Raw genomic sequence first — 13,597 nt, 5'->3', positions numbered from 1 at the left:
AGTGGAGCTGGAAATGAGGTGGGATCTGAGGTTAAAAATAAAACTCAAATCTTTCAAAAAATTTTGCCTAATAGTTTTCTGAGGGGCACCTGACTGGTTCAGTCCCATGGTGAACATGGGACTCTTGATGTCAGGATGGTGAGTTCCAGCCCTACGACAGGGGTAGAGATTACATTAAAAAACAAAATCTTAGAAGGAAGGAAGGAAGGAAGGAAGGAAGGAAGGAAGGAAGGAAGGAAGGAAGGAAGGAAGGAAGTAAACTCACGTAGAACAATTTGATTCTTGTTTATTTTTTTAAATATTTGTGAGAGAGAGAGCGAGCAAGCGAGTGCAGACACAAGTGGGGGAGGGGCAGAGAGAGAGAGAGAGAGAGAGAGAGACATAGAATCCAAAGCAGGCTCTAGGCTCTGAGGAGGTCACAGCCTCAAGCCCACAAACGCGGAGATCATGACCTGAGATGAAATCAGACACTTAACCAACCGAGTCACCCAGACACCTTACAACAATTTGATTAAGTTACATGAATATATGGCTTCGATTAAAGAAAGCAAGCATAAGTATTAATGTAAGTCCATATGCCCTTACTGAAAGCTGGAAGATCGCCCCCATGTAGGGCTGAAAACCCTGTGGCGCTGGGTATGGTTTCTAGAGAATTCCTGCATGGGACTCAACCTGGAGGCCTGGACGGCCCGCCACTGTCCTTGGTACAGCCAGCCGGGGCCTCAGGTAAGCATGGGGAGCCAGGGACCCCGGGTCCTGGAGGGGTGGCTGGACAGGGGGCGCAGGCAGGGGGATCCCTGCAGGAGGACAGGCCTGCAACAAGGTCCACAGCTTCTCCCAACCTCTCCAGGCCTTTCCTTCTTGGGCCCTCTATCCTTTGGAGAGCATCCCACTTCCCCTCCCCAAATCCTAGCTGCTGCTGCCCCCAGGCGGTCCCGGCAGGGTCCTCTTGCTCATAACCTGACCTCAGCACCAACTCCCCAGGTTCCCCCACTGCTACCCCTAGGAGAGCTCCCTAGGTGAGCTCCTTAGGCAAGCTTGAGCTGATGCGCTTCTGGGTGCCCCCTACAGGCCCGTCAGGGGGCCCAGTCGGCTCCCACTTCCCCAGGCCGCGGTCAATCTCCGGCACCCCTTCCTCTGTGGAAATATCAAATATTATCATTTAAGGCTGTTGTTGGCCCATTGCCAACAATATGTATGCTTCTCTTTGGCTTTAAGTTGGATAGAAAAGAAAAAAAAAAAGACTACTGGCATAAAGATGAATATATTAATACTGTGTAGTAAGCCATTCTCTTAGACCCACAAGCTTATTTCTTTCTTCTGATTTTAAAGTAAATTAGGCGTGCCTGAGTGACTCAATAGGTTAAGCATTCAACTCTTGGTCTCAGCTCAGGTCATGAGCTCATGGTTGCTGAGTTGGAGCCCAGCATCAGGCTCTGCACTGACAGTGCAGCGCCTCCTTGGGATTCTCTCTCTGCTCCTCCCGCATGCTTGCGCTCTCTCTCTCTCTCTCAAAAATAAACAAATTAGGGGCGCCTGGGTGGCACAGTCAGTTAAGCGTCCGACTTCAGCCAGGTCACGATCTCGCGCTCCGTGGGTTCGAGCCCCGCGTCAGGCTCTGGGCTGATGGCTCGGAGCCTGGAGCCTGTTTCCGATTCTGTGTCTCCCTCTCTCTCTGCCCCTCGCCCGTTCATGCTCTGTCTCTCTCTGTCCCAAAAATAAATAAACATTGAAAAAAAAAAATTAAAAAAAAAAATAAACAAATTAAAAAATAATAATAATAAAGTAAATTAAAACATTTTTGTGGGCCCCCGGGCACCTTGCCTGATAGAGAAGCTGGCCCCTCACTTGCCTCCTTTCCCAGGGGCTGAAGACAAGGATGGCCCCCACAGGGCACTAGAGCCTGTGGTCACACTCCCCTGGACCGTGGTCATAAGCTCCTCGAGTCTCCCCTTTCCAGTGGGCTGTGAGTGCTAGTCCTAAAACACATGCACTGGTTCGCAGTGTCGCTGCCCTGCTCACAAACCTTCAGTGCTCCCAGGCCTACCTCAGTAAGGTGCTCACACAAATGGCAAAGGCCACCAAAGACACAGGAACAAAATGCTACAGGGGGCCCAGAGGAGGGGGAAAGAGAGGCTCACATTAGATGCTTCTACTCAGAAAACTCATGCGTGCTAAGAGGAGGGAGAAGAGAAAGGAAATCTCTGTACTCTTCCCATGCCACCCCCATCTCTTCTCTCCCTCCCCCCACCCACCTGGGTCCCCACTACCTCAGAAAAGACAGCAAGGCCAGAACACCCAGGGTGACAGCTTATCAACATCTACCATGTGGTATGTACTTTACAAACATCAACATTGTTAGTCCTCGTAACAGTCCACTAGAGGAAGTATTGTTATAGATAATAATTATCTCTATTTTATATAAATCTGGGTAAATTTCTACTTCACAGATGAGGCAACCAAGTAGCAGGGGGATTTAGTTCCCAAGGGAACACGTGTTCTAAAATTAAGAGAAGGGAGTCCTTGGCCCTGGAGCTCCTCCGGGTCCCATGCCCGCAGGAGGGAAATGATTTAAAGGGTATTTTGGGGGTGGTTTTGACCATCTGTGATTTCTACCCACCTTGCTGACTTCAGAACCCAGCCCTGGGAGAAATCTGCTCAGGGCTCCCCATTCCTCACACTTCTGTTCGTGATTCAGTCCAGCTGATGGCATTCACCAAGGTCCCCACAGCTGTGTATGACACCTGCCTCTTCACCCCTCCAGAAACGTATCGTCCCTGTTTGCAAGGGACACTAAGAGTGTGGTCAGAGAACTGGCCAGGAGAGGTGAGCTGGTGCCTGTTGACAGCTTGAACAGCACCCCACACTTTCTCCCCTTCTGCCTGGTGAGGAAGAAGCACAGATGTCACCCCTGGCTTGGGACACCTCCCTCATCCCCACAGAATTCTCCCTCATGAACGCGCTGGAGCCTGCCCCCCCCCGCCCCGCCCCCCACCACCACCAGGTACTTTCAGGTGGTGCCTGTGGGTGGCAGATTGCCACGGAAAAGAGATTCATGTGACTGAGAAAGCTGACACCCACCCTCCGCCCAGACACACAGACCCCGGTCTGCCTGGCCAGGAGCATGCCACAGACACCCATCTTCCATGTAGGGGAAGGAGGAACCTATTTTTTTCTTCCTCCTGTCCCCAGCTGTGTTAAGAAGTAACGATAATTTTAAACAACAATAATGTTGTTTAAGGGATCAAGTGCTTGCTGTGTGCCAGGACCACATTGGCAGCTCCTCGGTTAATCCTCAAAAGACCCTTCGGGGAAGACCCTGCCATTCTTCCCCTGAACACCCTCCCCCCCCCGGCTTTTCTAGATGGGGAAACTGAGGCTCCAAGAGTTACTGGCTTGCTCGGGGTCACTCACACCCAGCCAGTAAGTGGTGGAGGCAAAACTGGAACCCAGGACTGAGGCCTTAGCCACACTCAACCCTGCCTCCCTTGCTACCTGGGTCCACTCTGGACCTCTTCCCACGGAGGTGACCCGGAGCCAACCCATCCAGATCCAGGAGACGGTGGCAGGAGCCACGATAGGGGCCATCAGTGTGAGCCCCGGGCTGCCGGGGAAGGAGACAAGGAGCAGTGGGGTGACCCAAAACCCCACACTGACCGTACAGACACTCACGGCTCCCCCTCTCACCCGGGAGACTCTAACGGAGAAGAGAGGAGAGTCGGGTGGGCCAGCCTAGCAGGCCGGGCTCTCCTGGCTGAGGTCTATCTGTGGGCAGGGGCCCTCCAGGCTGGAGTAGGAATCAGGAGGCAGGAAAGGAAAACCCCAGGCTCTGACCAGCTGGAGGCCTCAGGCAAAGGCCCTCTGAAGAGTCCACTACTAGCCGTGAGTCCAGAGGCCCAGGGACGGGCTTATGTTACGTCAGAGATTTCAACCCAGATGTTTTAGGGCCAGGAAAAACAACAGCCATGTGGCAGCTGCCGTACGTGAGGCAACAGGGCGTGCTGAAGACTGGGGCAAACCAGAGACACAGGCCTGCCTGATGTTGAGTGGTGGCTGCCAGGGCTATTGCCAGGCAGGAATGTGAGCTTGGTGGCACCGGTTTCTTTTTTCAATTTTTTTTTTTTTTGGCAGGGGGGCAGAGAGAGAGAACCCCAAGCAGGCTCCATGCTGTCAGGACAGAGGCCAACACAGGGGCTGAATCCTACAAACTGTGAGATCATGACCTGAGCTGAAATCAAGGGTCAGATGTTTAACCGACTGAGCCACCCAGGTGCCCCTCAGTGGCACTATTTTTTAAGAGAAGCCAGAAATCAAGATTTGTATGCGAAACCTACCAATTTTATGTGAAAAATTCTGAACACCACGAGCCACACAAACATAAGCCTCTTGTCCAGTTCAGCTTGTAGAGGCCACATGGTAGCCTCTGGTCTGGACATTTCTTTTTTAATGTTTATTTATTTTTGAGAGAGAGCACAAGCAGGGGAGGGGCAGAGAGGCGCGGAGAGAGAGAGAGAAAGATGCAGAATCTAAAGCAGGCTCCAGGCACTGAGCTGTCAGCACAGAGCCCAACACGGTACTCGAACCCACGAACTGTGAGATCGTGACCTGAGCCGAAGTCACACATTTAACTGGCTGAGCCACCGAGGAGCCCCTGGACATTTTAAACCTTGTAGGAGACAGATGTATCACACTTCCCTCAGCTTCTCTACTTTTCCAACCACCCCCAAGTGACCTTAAACAAGCAGTCCCCAGGCCTAGGCCGCCACACCAGGGGAGAGACCCTCCCAAGCCCCACCGCTTCTCGCACCCTGCCCCTACGCGCCCTTGCAGGAAACTGAGGGCTCCGAAGCCCTTGTTCCTCAGGGAGCCGCAAAGCCAGAAGAAGGAGAGCCTGTATGTGGTGACAGGCCATGGAGAACACGCGGAACACCATTCTTCAGAGCCTCAGCAACGCAGAGGGAGCGGGACAGCTGGCCTTCCTTGGGCCGGGCCATGCAAAGGTGCAGGGTGTGCCTTGGGGCTGCTGACAGCCACCGAAGAGCTCCCCTTCCAGCCCAACTCCTGCCAAACGGCTGCCCCACTAAGACTCGCCCCCTCTAAACACGAATGGGCTTCCCAGGTGCTTGTGTTATGGTTCTCAACTCTGATGACAGGTTAGAGTCACCTAGAAAGCTATTTTGGTTTTTATTTGAAAATGCCAGTGCCCAACACTGCCCCTGCCAAGTCTGTTTTTTCGGTTATTTACTTATTTTGAGAAAGAAAGCACGTGTTGGGGGGGAGGGGCAGAGAGCGAGGGAGAGAGGATCCCAAGCAGGCTCTGAGCTATCCACACAGTGCCCAACGGAGGGCTCCACGCGGGGCTCGATCCCACGAACCGTAAGATAATGACCTGAGCCGAAATCAAGAGTCTGATGCTCGACTGCTGAGCCACCCAGGTGCCCCCCTCCCAATTCTAGTTTAACTGGACTGGAAGAGGATCCACTCGCTCGGATTTTTAGAACTCCCTCAGGTGATTCTATGTGCTGCCGGCATTGCTACCACAGTCTAGGGGGTTTACATCAGCTCTGGAACCAGGGGTACCTAGGTATGAATCCCAGCCCTGCCCCTGGCTAGCCGTGTGGCCTTGACCCAGTCACCTGACCCTCCGAGTTTGCTGGCTCCAGCCCAAGAGGCTGGGCTGCAGAACCAGGGGAAGATTAAATTAGGCAACAGTGTGAGGAAGGTGCCTGAGCCACTCTAAGGCCCAGATCTGCTCCTCACCAACGCAGTCCTTAGCTCATTTAGTACCTGTGGGCCTCAGGTCCCCACCGTGACACAGGAAGCGTGGGTCCCACGCTAGCATCCTGGGGCTCTGGGACTCTCATCTCCCACAAATGAAGCGAGACTCAGCATCACAGTCGGCCTCACCTCTCATGGGCCACAGGAACGCAGGTGAGCAGGGGTCACAGATCGGTCCACCTCCAGCTGCTGTTGCTAAATACTTTTTAGAAGCTAGAACACAGTACAAAATGTTCTCTATAAATTTTTCTCATCCACTCCTCCTGATGATTCCATAACGTAAGTACCATAGGTCAGGGTTTTGGGGTACAGAACCCGTAGCTCCAAGAGGTTAAACTGCTTGCTCAGGAGCACACAGCCAGCAAGTGCTGGGGCTAAAATCCAGACCTGGGCCTACCTGGTTCCAACATCCACGTGCTTAAAAGCTAGTTACACTGCAGCACCGCCTCTGAACACAGCAGATGGCTGGCCTTCTAATCAAGGGTTGAGATGTTAAAACACGCAGCCTTGCTCCACTTGGCAGTTGTGGGAAAGACAGGGGACAATGTAAGGGGAGGTGGGAGCAGCTGGGGAGCAGGCAACCACCTTGGGATTAAATATTTGCGGTTGATCTCTCACTACAGGTGACTCCAGGTGTGCTGTGGGACTAGGGTCAGTGTAGCATTTCCAACCTTCCCAGTTTGCCTGAGACTAGGACTTCCCTGGGACCTAGGACTTTCCGTGGGAAATCAGGACAGTTAGTCACCCTAGTGGTAAGTGATGGGGATCCTGAAATGACAGTGGCTCTCAACCAGAAAAGGAGTCCTCTCTTAGGTCAAAGTCCAGATAGGAGCCTAAGGGCTGCAGTGGCAGACAGTGGTGATCAGAGACCTGGCTCTGTTTTGTCCCTCTGCCACCTCGGTGTATGGCTGTCACCTCCTGGTCCAAGATGGCTGCTCCAGCTCCACGTATCACGTCCACGTTGCAGCCAGGAGGGAGAACAGGACCGGTACACACCGCCTCCATTTACATCCCACTGGCCAGAACCTGGCCACACAGCCTCGTCTAGCTGTGGGGGAGCTGGATTCACAGTCCTTATTCAGGCCAGCTACATGCCAGGGGACAGGAGGCATTCTCTTACTGTTGTTTTCAATCTGCACTTTCCCTGTAGGAGGAGGGCGGGAATGTGACACCAGGGGCACGACGTCAGGAGTCCCAGCTTGCGGGGGCCTCCACCTCCCAGGGCTCTCCCGAGCCACATCACTCTCCACCTGCCAGGGACAGGGGAGGTCTCAGAGCATTTGGAGGTGATCCAACCGCAGGGCCTCAGGACTCCAGCTCAGCAGTTCCCAAAGCCAGCACTCCAAACTCTGGACAGTGCTTAACGACACCAAGTGAAACCCATTTCTTTACTGGGGGAAGTTTTTATCATGCCAATGCGTGTTGCTTTGACCCCAGAATGCCTTGGGTTTTTTTCTGGAAATATCTTGTGTGCAACATACTTTGCTGTCCTGACTGGGCTTCAGGGTCCCCCATCCCGTGCTGTGGGATTTTCCTCTCCCCTCCAACCTCTGAAGCCCCTATGCTGATGATCAAGAGAGACCACGGCAGTCCCTCCTCCCTATCCCCTGTTCCTGCTGCCCCTAACCACCTTCCTGCAGGTTCTCAAATCCCGCGGGGACCTGAGGTCCTATTCTCCCTGCCCCCCTCCTAGATCCAGAGTCAGAGCCACATGGTCAAAGAGAAGACAGAGACCATCCCCCAGGGCACCATCTCGGCCTACAGGGTGCTTCAGCTAGTAATCAAAGAGAACTGCTGGGGTAAGTGGAGGCTGGAGGTCAGGAGCAGAGACACGAGTCTCCCTCTGGGAGAGCAGGCAGAGGGGCAGGAGGAGGGAGAGGGAGACCATTTCCCAGGAGCCTGAGCACTCAGCCAGCCAGGTCCACATTCTGGCAGCTGCTGCAAGGATGCGACGTGCAGAGAGAGGCAGCCCTGAGCTCAGCTGTCAAGGAGGGCTTACTACCCAGTCCGTGTCCCACTTGGCCCCGGGGTTTGGGGACAAGGGGGGAGCTGCACTTGATGGGAGGAAGGTTGGTGTCATCTAATTAGCACAAAGAATCTTGCAGACTGGTGGTCCTGCCCATCCCTGGCCCAGGAGTGACTGGTGGGAGGAGGGAGTTTTGCTCTCCCATCAGTGCTGCAGCCCAGAGAGGGACTGGGGACTGAGCCCAGGGCAGGACAGCTCGGGTGCTCAGATCTGGCCTGCTGAATCTGAGGGTTGACTTTAGCTGGGGGAGGAAGATTTGGCCACCCGCACCCTCTTGAAAAAAGCATGAGCTTAAGAGTCCAGTGCACTGAGGTTTGAATGATGGCTTTGCTGTCTGCCATCTGCATGGCCCTGGAGACGTTACGAAACATCTCCAGCTTCAGCATCCTCGTCTATAAAGGGGCTCAGGCTGCTACCTACAGAGTACTGTGAGGCCACAGGAGGAAAGCTGTGAGGTCCCTGGCTCTATGGCCAGTACACCGTAGGACCCCATAACTGCTGTCTGTCTTCCTCTCGGGCACTTTCTCTTTTGCCCTACCTGTGCTCCCACACAGCTATTCTGTACCTGCCTGAAGGAAAGCTCTGTCAGAGCTTTCCTGTCTGTGGAGGTGAGTAGCCCTGCCCAGGGCCTGGAACCCAAGCAGAAGTCATCCCTTCCCACAGACAATGTCCTGACACCGTTCTTGGGAGTCCCTTCCCCACCACCATGTAGTCACCCCATGTCACTCGGGGCAGGGAAGGCCATCTTCTAGGGCCCATGAAGCATGGGCCCTGAGCAGGGGTGAGTGGGAGGGGAGTGAGGGGAAGAAGAGTGAGGTAGGGGAAATAGGGAAATAAGGACAGGACCCATGACTGCCACCCCATATGTGGTGGGTACTCAGTAAATGCTGGAGGGGAGGGGAGAGGGGAGGAGAGGAAGAAATGAGAAGGAGGCAGATGAAAGAATGCTGTGCTCTGCATCAGGCGGAAGCTTCATCAGGACAGGACTGTGACACCAGGACCTCCTGGTTAGGCTGAAGGATCTAGTCTGGCTGGCCCTGGGCAGGGAGCCTGGGCACAGAAACCAGTGGGGGCCTATAGTCTCTCTCCACAGGCCCTGGGTGAGGAGCCCAATTTCCAGGGCCCGCGAAGGCAGGTGGGTGCCCAGCTGCAGGACCCGGCCACGCTGCCTCCAGAGCTGCGGCACCTGCTGTGAGGTGCCCTCCAAGAGCTGCTCACAGCCCCCCAGGCCCTGCAGGAGCTCAAGGACATGGTAAGGGACCCATAGGCCAGACCAGGGCCTGGGGACTGGGGTCCAGGAAAGAACCAGGGAGGCACAGGGGAACGAGAGGCAGGAGTGAGACACGTTCTGGGTCTCAGCAGCACCTAACTATGGATGGCATGGTGAGGCTGGCCCTGGGGTGACCAGGCACAGCCCTGTGCCCGCTATTGTGTCAGACACTCCCTGAACATTTGCTCACTAAAACCCAAAAGAGGGACCTGGTTCAGCACTGCTGGCATCAGAACCCAGGCTCATTCCATCCTCACTGGCGTCAGAGGGGACACAGTGCCAGTAGATGGGGAACAGGAGCCTGGGTGGTGGGGTGCGGGGTCAGGGAGCAGAGAGGGAGACCTGCAGCCTGTCTCTCCCTGCTCCCCCTTGCCCCTGCCCTACAGCTGGAACAGGCCCTGGACACTGGGGTGCTGGGACAGCTCGGTGGCCCTGGGGGCTTCATCCTAAGTACTCTCTGGAACCCCTCAGGCAGACTGTTGGCCTTGAAAGGCAGGGCCATCCTCTGCATTCTTGGAGCTCTCCTGGGTAAGAGGGATATACAAGGGGCTGGGGTGGGAGAAGAGTCCAGAGGGAAGGCTTCCCAAGGCCCCTGCCCAGCAGCCCTTGTGTTCCCTGTCCACACTCTCCAAGCGGGCCTTCTGCTGTTCACCCTTGCTCTAGACGGTCCCAGGCCATGCCCACTTGCGTCTGATTCTGTGTCCAAGCCCTGCCAAAAGTCAGCATGGAAAAGCACAGCCCCCATTTCCTGATTTTGCTTGTGCATTAAGTGAGGGTAAGTGGCACTCACCTCGCAGGACACTCCAGCCCTTCCTTCAGCGATGATTTACTGAGCACCCAGTGTGTGTCAACAAGGCACTAGGAAATCTCCACTCTCCTCTTTCAGTCTGTAACAGAGACAGACATCACACCAATACAGACAGGGAATTGCCAAAGGCATGAGAGTGTCTAGCAGGGGCCCTGCTCCAACCCAGAACAGAGGCAAGGCTCACGGGAGGAGCCAGGAACAGGATTCCCCACGCTGGTGGCCAGTGGTGTCGACAGAAGTACTGGGACAGGCAGGACAAGGGGATTGAAGACTGGAACGGGCTATTCAATTGTCACCTTGGGAAGCTGGGATCTTCGCTTCCCAGAATTCCCTTCCCTGTATAGCTCTGGGTGAGAATCCTCCAAAAGAGGAACCAGCATGAGATTTGGGGGATGGTAGTGCAGCAGCAGCCTCATCTCTGAAGGCTCCATGATGGACAGGTGCCGAAGTGCCCAGCAGATTCCCAGTGCTTCCTCCCAACTGCCAGTGCTGCTGACCAGCAAGGCCTTGGCCCTGTCACCACACACAGAGAGGCCTCAGACCCCACAGGCCTCCATCAGCTCTCCCTTGATAGTCCCCTTACCACTGGCCTTCACGGCTTTCCACCTTGCTTCCTCCACTCCAACCACAGAACTCTCTGTGCTGGTGTTACTTGAACAATTCAGACCAGCTTCTGCCTCAGGACCTTTGCACTGCACATTCCCTCTGCCTGGTATACTCCTCCCTCAAGATATTCATGAGTCTAATTGAGTTTATTGTTTATCATTGGTCTCCCCCTGCCAGAAATGTAAGTGCCACAAAGGCAAGAGTTATTGCCTGTATTACCCATAGGCTTGGATCTATCCAACACATGTCTACACATCATAGGTGCCCAACATCCATTAGTTCCCTCCCCCTGCATGGATGCCCCATGGGCCTAGAAGGATGCTGTTTCCCAAGACTGGGCTTCATGTTTGGAAAAGGCCAACCTGGGTTCTCGTCCTAGTTCCTTCCCGGACAGGATGAGGAACCACGATTATCCTGGCTAGTAACCAGCTCACAAAGCCCTGTGTAAGGTGAAGCCTGCCATATACCCTTCATGGATCATGTTTTAGCGAAACTGAGGGGGTGGAAGGGGTGGCAACTTACTCAAGACCACTCAGCACTTCCAGGGAAGGCTCAGTTCCCACCTTCTTGAACCTTCTAGGGAAGGATGGCCCCGAAGCTACCTAATGGGACTTCTCTCCACTTTAGGGTTCCAGCATCCCAGCCTTTCCTGGGCTTCCAGGGCCCACGAGGAGAGACACAGCATGACTCTGACGCTCGGTGGCCCTCACTATCTCTCAACAGTGCTGAGTGACACCCAACATTGCCTGCTGGCCCAGGCCCTGGGTAGAGGGATGGTACCCCAGCAAATGAAGCTGGTGAGAGCCTCCAGGATGCTTTATCAGCCCTCACTCACAGAAGGAGCACTCCCTGGCTCTTACTCCTCAGCACCCAGGCCTGTGCAGCCTCTGCTGGGTGGGCCGCATTCAGTCATGCACGGGTTTATTCGTGGATTATGCTGAGCCCACCCCTGTGCCACCAGGCCCAATGCTGGGGCTGAGAATACAAAGGTGAAAGAGGTTCGACCCCTTGCAGTTGGGTTAAGGGACTGTGCAAACCAGCAACAAGAGACAGTGCCTGCTTCCGCTCAAACAGGTGGCTATGGCAACACCAACCACAGGGCTCGGGGGCATTTCTCAGGCAGTTCATGACTGCATGGATGAAAAGCCAGGGGAGCAGTATCCAGGCAGAACAGCACCGGCAGTGGCTGGGAGCCACCGGGCAGTGTTGGAAACCGATGACTCCAGCCAGGGCAGGAAAGACGGTGTCGGGGGTACACTACCTGGGTCCCCAATTTTGCCAAACCTCAGCTATGGTGGGGGATGCGGGAGCACTGGCCCCAGGCTCCCACCCTCAGGGTGGGTTCCACTGATGCGGGACCCGGGAGACCTGTCTGTCCGTTCCGGATGCTTCCTTGCAGGTGGTGTGCATCTTAGAGCCCAACTTTAATCCGATGGAGGAAACAACCTCCTCCCTCCCACCGGAAGTCCTCTCATCCCTGCAGAATGCAGCCCTCTCCCTGAGCCTGGTGGAGAGCTGTGGACTGGAGATGCAGGGGCCCAGCCACTAACTCATGTGGGAGCCTGACCTGGTGCCACACCGGTCTCTATGGGTCCCTCACAGGGCTGCAGATGCCGGCTGACCCCGCCGTGTAGGCCAATGCCTGAGAAGGGTGCCACGGCCTCCCCCAGGGTACCGGTCGCTCTGGGCCACAGCGGACTATGAGGCCCCACCAGGACCAGCTCACACACTCCCTTCCACCCCTTTCAGGACTGGTCTGCAGACATTAGTCACCCAGACCCGGGGGCGCAGGGACGCCGGTTAGTTTAGGGTCTCACCTTGGGCTGGGCCTGGGCCCTATCCACGAGCCCACCATGAGAGGCAGTAGAAGCTGGATCCAGAACAGCCCGTCTCCATCCACGGCCCCACCTCGGACAGCTGTGTAGCTCTGGGCAAGTTACTCCCCTCCCTGTGCCTCTTCCTCCAACATCAGCCCCTCTGAAACGGGGAGAAGAATCCCCAGCTCTGGACCGTAGCGAAGACTTAAAAGTTGTACATAAGAGTGCTCACAACGGGGCTTGGCTGTCGGCTATTACTGTGTGAGGCGGCTATTGGTAACAATCGTCTCGCTGTTCTGGAGAAAGCTGCCGGACCCTTCCCCAGCTGAACGAAGGGCTCTGCAATCTCTCCCGAACGTGCGCTGCCCGCCGCTGTCCTCCCGCCTGCTTTTCCCTCCTGCCGGGGGGGGGGGGGGGGGGGGGGGGGGGGGGGGGGGAGATGGGAGCACGTCCCACTCCGGGCCTGCGCGCTGCGGCGGAAGTCGTCCGCGGAACCGGACGCTGGGCCCCTTCCCGTAACCTTGCGTCTGGCTGTGGAAAGCTGCGGGGCCACTGCCAGCATCGCCGCAGAGCAGCAGCCGGACCCCTTTCACAGCAGGAAGTATCTCTGGCAAAACTCTCATTAGCCAACATGGCGGAGGCGTGTGTGCGCTGTGAAGGAGGGCGCATGCGTGTGCGTGCACGTGTGTGGGTCCGTGCGTGTGCTTGCAGGGCGCGCGCAGGACGTGGGAAAGGCGCAGGGCAAGTACCTGAGCACGTGTGTCAGCTGCAGGTCTTCGAGCCCCGGCTCCGTTTTCTTTACCTTAGCGGAGCTTCCCAAGCCGGAAACAAACCCCGTGCCGGGTGCCCTGGTATTGCCCAGTCCGGGCAGTCACTGTATATGTTCATTTCCACTGATAAAACTTACCTAACAATCAAAACAATGGCCCTTGTAAAAATAAAAGAAACAAAATCTCAGAAACGTAATGAAGAACCTTTCGACCTCCAGAACTCCACTTCCCAGAGATAAGCAGTATTGACCTTTTGGTATTTATCCCTTCAGGATTTTCCCCATGCATTCATACAAATTATCTTGCAGGCCAATGTGATAAATTATTTTTGTAAAGCTGCTTTTTAAAAAATGCCATTATAGGGGCGCCTGGGGGTCTCAGTCGGTTAAGCATCGGACTTTGGCTCAGGTGATGATCTCGCTTGGTGGGTTCGAGTTCGGAGTCGGGCTCTCTACTGTCAGCACAGAGCCCACTTCTGATCCCCGGTCTCCCTCTCTGCCTCTTCCCCACTTGATCGCTCGC

At 55.2% G+C, this 13,597-nt stretch overlaps 1 pseudogene; it reads left to right on the top strand.

The window, feature by feature from the left end:
* The first annotated feature begins 575 nt into the window (after window positions 1-575).
* Window positions 576-12,122, top strand: LOC147571831 (gasdermin-A-like; annotated as a pseudogene).
* Window positions 12,123-13,597: the final 1,475 nt, after the last annotated feature.

The sequence above is a fragment of the Puma concolor genome, chromosome F2 (genome assembly GCF_028749965.1).
Source record: "Puma concolor isolate L17-30 chromosome F2, mPumCon1.1.hap2, whole genome shotgun sequence".
NCBI classification, from domain to species: domain Eukaryota; kingdom Metazoa; phylum Chordata; class Mammalia; order Carnivora; family Felidae; genus Puma; species Puma concolor.
This window is presented reverse-complemented; position numbering and strand designations above follow the sequence as displayed.